Raw genomic sequence first — 11609 nt, forward strand, 5'->3', positions numbered from 1 at the left:
TTGTCATTGGTGTTTAGCAGGGCCAGGCTCGAACCTGCCAACCCTGGCGCCCTACTCACTGAGCTATGGGCACCGAGCCACTCATGTGAAGTTTTTCAGATCTGTTTTTCTGCAGGTTTAGTGGCTACAGCCTGGAAATGCTTGTCCACAGCCTGAGCAAATCTAAGCTGACGTTCAGTTTACAATTGACACCTGCTTTTCTATCCTCTTATGCTGAGTATCGTATAGAACATCTTCACCGTGAATAATTCCCATCATTTAGAAAATTGATGATAATCATAGCTACCGTTTATTGGGCATCACGTACATATAGACCAGGCAGTATATACTTACATTATTCTGCTTTACAATGAGATAGGAATCATTACATTATTTTCACAGTTCAAGGTCATTTGGACTACATAACATTCTGTGCCTATTTAAGAATGAATAAGTTTGAGTAATATATAATATGACATCACAGATCCCAAGTTTTTTCTTGCATTTAAGACAAGAGAAGGTGGGCTGAGACAGGGCTTTTCCAAAATAGGAAGGATCGTGGGACTGCTCCCCCAGACTTCTGCCTGGAAAAAGCACAGGAGCAAGGAAAGAGCAGAGACTTGGAAACTCAGCAACAGGGAATGAAGCAGTCAATGAAGCCTAAACAATGAAGCCTAAGAGACAAGGGCTAGCATATTTGTAGGCTTTAAAATGTCAGACTCCGAAAACATATGTTGTAGCACAGAATCTGTCACCAAACCATGGGGAGACTACAAATTCCTGAAGTAAATGCCTCCAGCCTTAGGCTGTATCAGTGTTTGATGAATAAATACATGATGGCCCTGCAGAGTTAAGAATCCCCTGTAAAAGAGGAATAAAGAAAACCTGACCTTGTTTAGCATATACAATGCTTTTCAGTCTCTGATTGGAAGCAGTCAAGCCATAACATGGAATTCTGCCTTTTCTCTCCACTGAAGTTTTTGATAAAGCGTTATTCTTGTCAAATTCAAAAATCATTCTGGGTAAAATTGAGTAGGATATAGGGGCAATCTTGTTCCATCGTTGAATAAATGGTAAGTTTTTTTAATGTCCTTCACTCTTAAAAAAAAATAATAATAAGGGGTCAGAGTCTTCAGGGCTGTTTTGAAGGCGACCTTCACCGCAATGTGAGTCTGTGTTTCAGCAAGGTCTAATCCAATGGAGGCGTGACTAACGCAGGCCGTGTTGTTGCTGTGTCCCCTGGAAACACCAAGGATCCTCCTGAAAATCGATTCCAGACTTTATAGCATTATCAAGTCTCCTCAGTTCTAGACGGCAGGGACTGCTGTCATCGCGCTGGCATATGGTGACATCAGAGTTCCAGGACAAATCCGGCCCTGCTCATCTGATCCTCAGAAACCCTGTTCATGGGGAGCTAAGGATCCAAAATGTTTTCTTCTAGCAAGTTCAGTCAGTATGCTTGGTTCTGCCATCCACATGAAAAAATAAAAATAACAACAATAGAAAAAAAACAAACCTGTGAGTTTGGTCACAAAACCTAGGGCATTTCAATGTCCCAGTGATTTATTACCAGTGAAAATAGAAATACCACAGGCTACAATATCATTTATCATGTAATTAAATTATCTTTCTGGAAGATAATATACGGAAGCGATTTAGAGCTGTCCTGTCTTTTGCTCTGGGCCTCAGTTTCCTTGCCTGCAGTGGGAAAGTCTTGGGCAGGATGGTCTCTGGATCTCATAAGGCTCCTTAGCCTTAACCTTTAAGACTCTGTAGACACACAGGCAGGTGAAACTCTTACACAGAAGTGGCCTTCCTGGGCTATGGATTCATTGGTACCACCTCCTCTCTCTGCCAGACAACTTCTTAGCCTCACAAAGCGTCAGCTTCCTCCCTGGTACAAATGGAAATCAGGACAGTACCAACTTCATAGGGCTACTGGTCTGAGATCTGATCATTCGGTAATGCACAAGACCTCAGAAAAGGAAATCTCAGAAGACACGCAACCTGTACGAGCTACTGTAATCAGTAGTAGGATCTCTCTTTGTAATCGCTTTTTTTTTTTTTGCTTATTTTCCTTTTTACTCCTATTTCTCCTTCCTCCTCACTATATACTTTCTGTCACTTATCTCTTCAAATTTACTTTTACCCCACAAACCATCCTCAAGAGTTAAACTTTAAAGGAACCGATGATGAGGGATTCCAATCTCAAGTCTAAGAATGAGCAATCCTAGGGCCTAATCCTAAATCTTGCAAGGTGTATTAGTTCATTTTGTGCTGCTATTACATAATGCCCAAGGCTAGGTAATTTATTAGGTAGGCATTTAATAGCTTTCATTCTGGAGACTGGAAAGTTCAATATCAAGGTGCCAGCATCTGGCGAGGGCCTTCTTGCTGTGTCCCGACGTGCTGCAAGGCATCGCATGATGGAAGCCAGGGACAGAGGGAACAGAGAGAGAGAGAGAGGTGGGTGATGGCAAACCCATATGGTAGCAAAATCCTTTCACATGATAGCAAACCCATTCCCATTATAACAGCCCTTGTGGGGCCCTCATGAACTGAACGATTCCTTTTTCATTGTTTTGTTTTTGGAATCAGGCTAGAGTGCAGTGGTTATTCACAGACATTATCACAGCTCACTGCAGCCTCCAACTCCTGGGCTCAAGTGATCCTCCTGCCTCAACACCTCAAGGAGCTGGGACTACAGATGTGCACCACAAAATTGGCTAATTTTTTTTATTTTTCATAGAAATGGGGTCTTGCTCTGGTGCTAGGACCTGGTCTCAGGCAATCCTCCTGCTTCCGTCTCCCCAAGTGCGGGGTTCATAGGCATGAGCCACCAAGCCCAGCCCTAAACATTTCTTAAAGGTTTTCACCTTGAAATACTGTCACAATGGCAATGACATTTCAGCATGAATTTTGGAGGGGACAAACGTTCAAACCATAGCACAAAGCTCATAAACAATTCTCTCCACTCTTTTTGCCTCACAATACAAGCATATCTACCGGCCCCGTCAAGCCATTTCCATGGACACAGACATGCAGGTCAGGATGTTTATGTTCTGGAGATGTTTAGGAGCAGCTATTTCTATTGTGTTCCTTCATTTTTCTGTGTTAGAACATAGAGGATTGGGTTTTCCTTAAAGGATTCTCTGGAGGAGGACTACCATTTTGGCAATGCTTAAGGAATCTTATTTTCTTCATGGTGTATTAGGAACACATAATATGTCAAGCATTTTCTTTTTAAGACATTAAGTGTTTTCCACTCAGGTTACCAGAGGTTGAATAAACATTCCTGTGAACAACCTCTTTAGAATATTTCTATTTTCTCCTTTCCACAAACCTAAGCAAATCTTAATTAATGCCATTTGCTTCAAAATATGCCCAGTTCATTTCCAGGCTGCCAAGGCAGAGTCAGGGTTCAAGTTGCCATATGTTGACAGGGAAAGGTCCATAACGCTCTTCCTGGTCCAGAAGGTGTCCTTCTTGGTCCCTGAGCATTTGATAAAACCCTCTTTCCTCATTTGCTATGCAAATCCACTCCATCTGCACTGTCTCTTCTTGGAACCAGGTTTCTTGGGGACAGGAAACCAGGACAACAGTCATGGGCATCTGATGTCCTCCACTCTTGTCTTGTGGATCGAAATATCAGCTACTTCAAGGAACACTTGTATGAGCCTCACTACTGCACACACGATAGAAAATTCCACTTAATAGTCTCCAGACCCCTTCCTGGGATGTGTCATTAATTATTTCTATAACACTAATGCAAGAAATAAACCAGAGAACCAGCCCTGCAGTATGAAAAATTGGAAGCAAAATCGCAGATTTTTAGTGTAAGCCACCCCCTACGTCATTCTCTTTCTGGCTTTACTGCTTTCTTAACAGTAGAATGGTTTTCACTCTTCTTCTTTTATTCTCATTTAGGGAACATGCCTTGGAATTACGGTCTTCTCGTGATTTTGCACAATGAACAAATGTTGCTTTTTTCTGCCCTTTGTTTGGAGAGGTACTCTAGCCACTGTTGAAGGATTATTGTTCTTTACGGATGGAAATGCAGATAATGAGACCTGGACATGTGGTGTGGTGGATATGGGGTACACCACTCAGGGCCTCCCTTTAAAACTGAGGCATTCATTCCTGGAGCTTCTGGAATGTTGTTTGCTAAAAGCTCTCAGCAAAATCCCTCTCTGAGACTGTCCTTTGCCAAAGGGCGCTGCCTTGCCCAAAGTTATACTCTTTTCCAGAAGCCGGCCTGCATCCAAGGCACAGTCCGTGTGAGGACCAAAGGGGAAATAACTTTGTGGGACTATTCTACCTCCAGAACGTTCTGTGGAGCAGTCAAGGTGACTGCGAGGTCTCAAGTTCTTCTGCCCATTCCTGTTTCCTTCTCTCTCACCTCCAGATGACAACATCCTCCAGTAAACCTCTCGCAAGAAACCTTCACCTCGGAGTCAGTTTATTGGGGCGTCTGACTTGTAGCACTTAGACTAAAAATATCAGAAACAGTGCGAAGCAGCTGAGAGTGAGAGTTGTTAAGTCCCAATATCTATATATTTCCTCTAAGAATATTATATTCCTTGGGCTAAAATAGTTGCAGAATTTGGGGCTATCAGTTGCGAAATAGGAAAAGATACTAAAGTGATGAAAATGATTGCTATGAATGAGAAATGCATTTTAGAACATTCTTTTTAAAAACAAAAGCACCACAAAATCACTGTAAAATCAGACGTGTGGAAAACCTAAACTTTTTATCAAATAGAATCTTATTATAAGAAGTTCTGAAACAAAGATCAGTACTGGTACCTTGTACCTACCGTGTTAGGGAGGCTCAGGGCCGATGAAGGCAGAAGAAATCGGCTGCCGGTAAGAAAACTGAGATGCAAACACAGGTTGGTTTTGATGGTTGGCTTTGACTGTTGGCTCCACCTGGATGCCTCATCAAGGCTGTCATTTTAAAAACTTTTTCTTCAAAAGATTTATCAGATCATAACGTTCCATGACTTCTTCCTTCAACACGTAATTATGGCAAAAATAATACAACTGATGGATGATTCAGGTAGGACCTATGATGGCTGTTTGGACAGTGTCCAGCCAGGTAATATGAAAAACAGTATCAAGGTTGGCTGGATACTTTCTGAGCAGCTCTCGTATAGACCGAAACAGAGATTAGGCTTCTTCTTCTTTTTTTTTTTTCTTAAAAACAAACCTTTATCAGAACTCTGAAAATTAATTTATACAAGTTATGTATTAAAACAGTAGTATAAATACAAGTCAAGAAAAAATACATAGTGTAAGTAGAGTTAAAATCTCCCCTTCGGAGGTAATCGCCGTACTCAATTTGTGTTCAGACCCTGTCCCATGGCGTTACAGTTGTTCTGAAGCTTATGGACTCACATACACAGGGCGTCTTTCATTTCGTTTTCTCTCGTATTCTTACATTGACGAGATCATACTCTACAGTTTCTTTGTAACTTGCACTTTCTCACCTAATGATGTTTTTATTAATACTCTTTTTAATCTATTTCATTCACGATCATACTGGGCTATTACTAACCACTGTATTAGAATTAAATTTGATGCTACATTGCACCTCAACTATTTTGAGGAATCCAAGTGCTTAGCTAAGTGAAACAAAATTAACTGTTTCAGGCTTCGAATACGAATTCTTATTTTTCTCAAAATACAGAGAATTACATTGTTCTCTTTTTGTTCAGACTAATTGAGTTGAGCCTGACTCCAGGTATCATTCTTTTAAAATTATCCAAGCAAAATTAATTCCAGGTTTTATCCCATTCTCCAAGTGATCTTAATATCCGTATCTCTTTGCCTTGCTATTACCCTGCCTCCTCCAGAGATGTGTGTTAAAAGAAGGCTGGGGGAGGGAAGGAAGATAGTGTCAACCACTCAATTTTTGCTTATGTTTGTTTCCAAATCCAAGTGGCTTTTTCAGCAGCAAAGGTGCTCTCTCCTGCTCCATCACTGGTCTGTAAAGTAAATTGCAAAAAGCCACCAAAGTCTGGCTACATTCTCATAGCGACTGTTTAAACCCATTACTTTCTCTTTTAATCAAATCACTGTTGTGTCAAAATATACGATTCTCGCCATGAATCTCCCCAGCTTGTTACAGGTCACCGGTTGCACCTTGAAAATGTTTGCTCTCCTAAGCATCTTCTCTCCAGCCTCCAGCTAAATTGCTCCACACCAAGCTTGATCATTTTTCTATACACATAGAACTCTAATTAATATAAACATAATGGCAACCAGGACCTGCACTTTACAAAAAGAGGAAGGGAAACCGCCCCGGCGGCAGGTATGGGGAAGCATCATTTGCCTTGTGGCAAAATGGAAATTAGACAGATATAAACATTCAAATTGTGTCAAGGGAAAAAAAAGCAAACGCTGAAAATTCCTTATCCCTGAATTACTGGGAGATTTTAGCCTTTATTCTTTTCTGCTTTAAGAAATATTTTATATAATGCCGCCAGAGGGCCAGTAAGGGAAATAGTAATTATGTTTAAACAGCCACCATTTCACTAACATGAAATATTTGTACAGGCTCTTAAACATGAAGTTAAGTGCCAGAGGCTATTTTCATTGTTTAATGTATTAAGTAAATAAAAATGTATCTAAGATGTGGACATACAATTAGTTTTGAGTTATTTATCCTGGAGTTTGTATGGTTTAGAAAAACTCCATCTTCTTGGCTGCAGCTGTCCTAATGCATTTAACTTCAGCCATCAGCTATGATTAAACACCTGCTGTTGTGGGGAAACAAAGCACACTAATCCAATATGTATTTCTGACATCTTAAATATCACCCAGTCCCCTGACATCAGGCACAGCTTTTCAGCGGGATGGAATTCCAGAGCATATTTTTCTAATTTATGGATGGACAATAAATCAAAATTAAGCCTTGGGCAATGAAATATACATCAGTGCAGAATGAACTGACTGCAAACGAGGACCCTGCACAACCGAGGGGAAAAGGATATATTAATAGAATCCTAAGCTGCAAACACTGAAGTGAAAATTAAAGAAGTTTATTCCACATTTTTCCCCCTATAAAGATAAAATGCAAAGACAGAAAATGAAATCTTTTCTGTTTCCAGGCATGGCACCCGAGAAGCACATTTATGTTAAAAAAAAAAAAAAAGTCACTGTTTTTAAATGCTGGTATGTGGGCAATAAAAAACCAAATTTTCACTGCTCTTTTCCTTATTTGCAATATTAAGAGCCTTAGCAGTACTTAGTTCAGTTTCAGTTTTGCTATTCTGGAAGAGAGAACAAAGGCCATTGTTGACAGTCATTAATTTCTCCTGAGAAAAAAATCAGGAGAGAGGACGCCTCCCTTCTCAGGTGGTCTGCGTTGGGCTGGGAGCTATCCAGTGCTGAACGAATCTTCCTTGGACTGACCTCCAGCTGTTCTGGAACCTGGAGAGGAAGGGTGACCTGAGAGCTTTGTTGTCATAAGAGGCCCTCCAGAACCTCAGCTGCAGGCCCATGACCTTGCTCTGGCCCTGTAGACCCTGGGCTGAGGTCACGTTGGAGCTGCAGATGTGGTTTATCCTTGTTGCCCTTGACACTGCCAATCACCATGTGTCTTGGACAGAACTGGCCGGAGCAACCATCATATTTACAGGGATAACGTTTGTGTTTATAGGAGTGTCAGGACTGTTAACAAATATTATTGCTTGATTCCTCACTGCATCTCTGTTAATGGGATTGGTGGTTATTATTTATTTAAACATCAGGGGCAGGAATATAGAGCAGTCACAGAATTGAGAGCTGTGTTGGGCTGCCTGGGAAAGTGGCAGAACTGGTGAAAGGAACCCTGCCACCTGGCTGCCTGTTCTGTCACACCCAGCAGACACAGGTTTCTTCAGATGATTCTTCCTAAAGCATTTGTATCTATAGAATAATTATTTTTATAGATTCATATATTACTGGCTTACTGACTTGCATAGTACTTATTTACAAATAATTATTTACATGAACTCATAGGCATGTTGAGAATGTTTTAAAGTATTCAGATTAATATGAAAAGAAACAACATACTTTAGGAATTAACTTTATCATGGATGTCAGAAAGAAACCAGCATGTTCCAGACATTGTATTTGCAAATTCTAAATGGAGGAATGAATGATGTTTTAAAATTGGTATTCTTTGGGGTCAGTAATTACTGAATCTGAGACACTTGGCTAGTATGAAGCTTAAACATGAAGCATATGTCCCCTCCACCATTCCATCATTGTAGGTTTTGTTCTTGCATTGATTTTACTTTCTTTTTTTTAGAGATGGGGTCTTGCTGTGTTGTCTAGGTAGGAGTGCAGTCTATTCACAGGCATCACCTTAGCCCACAATAGCCTCAAACTCCTGGGCTCAACTGATTCTCTTGTCTCAGCCTCTAAGTAGCTTAGACTGACTTGTCTTTCTTATTCAAATCATGGAAATGATTCCTTAGAAGAAATATGCATAACCCTCATAGGAAATATAGCTTAGAGTTAACCAACTTAATTTTGAGGAAAATATTTGTTCTTGGAAGAAATAATTAAAAGACCCATTTTCCACTTAATTATCACAAGATTACATAGTAATGTTGGTGATAGTGATAATAAGGGCTGATGTTAGTTGACAGCCCTGTTCTGGATGCTTTAGGCAAATTAACTCTAGTAGTCTTTATGAACAGCCATGGGGTTGGTACTGTTGTTACCCTCTTGATAGCTGAGGACATGAACATGGAGGAATCAGTCTCTTGCCAGAGCTGATGGGTGGAGCAGAGAAGCAGACTGGGCAGTCCGTCTGCAAAGCCTGCCTTCCAAGTACATTATTATTCTACAGCATGCTCTAAGAGGCACACCTCAGTGCTCTATTTAGTCTCTCTTTGAAAACAGGTAAAGACATAAAGGAAATTTTTGAGCTTTATATTTTTAACTTTTAAACTATGTAGGTTACCTTAACCTAACTCCTTTAGATGCAGTGTTTTTCTATAAATCACTAATGCTGATAACTGGTTACTATTCAAAATCACTGCCACATATTATAAGTAGAATTATAATATAAAAAAATCCCATTCTCGGATAGTACTCTACCCCAATTTTTAGCTCAAAGAACTTTCGTTCAAAAATTCCAACTACTATATCAGTAAATACAGACAAAAATCTATGGGTGCTGACAAGGGATGAAAAATTTTGACTATATACATGAATTAGTTTAAAAACAAGTGATTCTTTGTATGCTTAAATAAAAGCATACAGTTTGGTTTATAACAGTCTTTTAAATGTTTATTGAAAATGTTGCCATTATGAGAGTTCATCGATATTTTAAAATATGTATATTGATGAAAAATGCACATTTTGTAGCTGCAACATTTGTAAAAAAAAAAAAAAAGACTAAAGTAAACAGAATCTTTTACCACTAGTCTTTACTATTTGTATCTCCTATGGTTTTTAAAATTGGCAAATTTAACCAGTTTTTATCGAGGGTTCACAAGGCACTGTGTTAGGCTTTAAGGACTTAGTACAAAAAAGCTGCAAAGACAGCACGGAGGATACTGGTATACCCATCATCCAGGGTCCTCTAGTATTAACATCTTACATACCCATCATCAGTTTGCAAGAGCTAAGAAACCAACAGCGGTACAATGTTTACTAATCACTAGCCTTTATTTGAATCTCAGTAACTTTTTCACCAGTGTTCTTTTCTCTTTTTCTTTTCAGTGTTCTTTTCATTTTTATTCCAGGATCCCATCCAGGGCTCCACACTGGAGTTAAGTCATCACATCTCCTTTGTCTCCTTTGTTCTGTGACAGTTTCTTGGTTCTACCTTGTTTTTCATGATCTTGGGAGTTTTCTCTATTTTTTTTCCTTTTTTAAAATTTTTATTATTTTTTTTTTTATTAAATCATAAACACATAGATCATGGATCTTGGGCGTTTTAAAGAATACTGGTCAGGTAGTTTTTAGAACATCCCTTGATGTGGGTTGTCTGATGCTTTTCTTTGGATTAAACTGGAGTTCAGGGGAAGAATATCATATAGGAGAAACGCATTCGTCATCGTATGACACCAGAGGTTATGTGTGATCTCCATGACTCATCCCTGGAGCTGGTAACCTTGACCAATGGCTGAAGTAGTGTTTGCCAGATTTCTCCACTGTAAAGGTCCTCCCACCCCTTTCCCATACTCTATTCTTTAGAACCAAGTCACTAAGTCCAACCCACCGTCAAGGGAGTGGAATTAATCTCCACCTCTTGGTGGGAAGAATAGCTACATAAATTAATTGCAATTCTTCTGTAAGGAAGTTTTGTCCTTTTACTCCATTTATTTACTTATTCTGTCATGTATTCATATCAGGATGGACTCATGGATATTTATTTTACAGTTCAGATCCATTTAAGGGCTTGTCACCAATGCGTGTCAGAAAACTGACAGTGTAGAGTCAGAGTGAGTGCAGCTGAGAGTACTTTGAAGGCGAAGTGACACAGAACAAGACTCATGTAGAATTCCTGTAGCGTGGGAGCTTTGAGGATGTTTACTAAGTACAAAGAGAACCCATTTTGGTGCAAGTCTTTAAAAGGAGATCTAAACTTTTTATAGGGCTTGTTTGATCAGGACCTGGGGTTTCTGATTCCTTGTTCTGTGTTACTTTTATTGAAAAATTCTATTATTAGCACAGCCACCACCACCACCACCACGAGGCTCCAGACTCTTCCCACAGAAAGAAGACAAGAGATAGGGAACACAATCATCGGACAACTGAGCCCGAACCCAAGCCTCTGGACGAGCCAAAACAAATACCGAAAGGCTCAAGAGTCTCTCAGAGTATGCTTAGACACTACAGCTGGGTTGGAATGGGCTTCTAGTGTTGAAAGCAGCTGCTTCCCAACATCTATGCACATCTTAGAGGGGGACCAGGGCGTTTTCAGCTGTCTCCTCAAAGACCACACTTCTGGGAGCAAGCTGACCCAGCTGAAGATTGCCCAGTGCCTTGGACTGGACCGACCCAAGGTCCACAAAGTCAGATGATGCATCAAGCAGGGGAACCCCTATGGCTATGCAGTCCTCCTAGCCACCCAGGGAGCCCCACTGGGCCTGAGACTGAGAGGATGCCCACAGGGGACCCAGGCCTGCAGAGGCAGCTTCTCAGGAACCTGGTCTCCTACTTGAAACAGAAGTAGGGGGTAGTGGTGATCAGCCTGCCAGTAGGTGGGTCCAAGGGCAGAGACAGCAGAGGCAGGCTCTATGCCTTCCCGCCCTGTGACAGCAGTACCTCCAGTCAGCGCTAAGGACAATGGGCAAGCTAGAAGAACACATGGTGATGGTCATAGTCAGAGATACCGCCCAGCCCAACCTGTCCTTTCCAGCACCATGCTTGTGCCACAAAAAGCAGTTATTTTAAAATCTGATCCCCTCTCTACCCTACCCCTTGATTCTAATTCTCTGCTGGGTTATTTTGGTTCATTTGGTGGGGATCAAAGTCCTGTCCACCACTAAAAACTAAGTTCTTAGATTTGGGGGAATTTTTTTTTTTTTACAATGATGAGAAGAGGCTCCTGTTATGTTGATTTCTAGTGTACAAGATACTGTCTGCTGTGTTCTGTATTTTTTTTAATTTTTTGACTAATGTAT

The 11609-nt window shown here is 40.5% G+C and overlaps 1 pseudogene; it reads left to right on the forward strand.

The window, feature by feature from the left end:
• The first annotated feature begins 4819 nt into the window (after window positions 1-4819).
• Window positions 4820-11379, forward strand: LOC128591150 (putative RNA-binding protein 15B; annotated as a pseudogene).
• The last annotated feature ends 230 nt before the right edge of the window (window positions 11380-11609 follow it).

The sequence above is a fragment of the Nycticebus coucang genome, chromosome 1 (assembly GCF_027406575.1).
Source record: "Nycticebus coucang isolate mNycCou1 chromosome 1, mNycCou1.pri, whole genome shotgun sequence".
NCBI classification, from domain to species: Eukaryota; Metazoa; Chordata; class Mammalia; order Primates; family Lorisidae; genus Nycticebus; species Nycticebus coucang.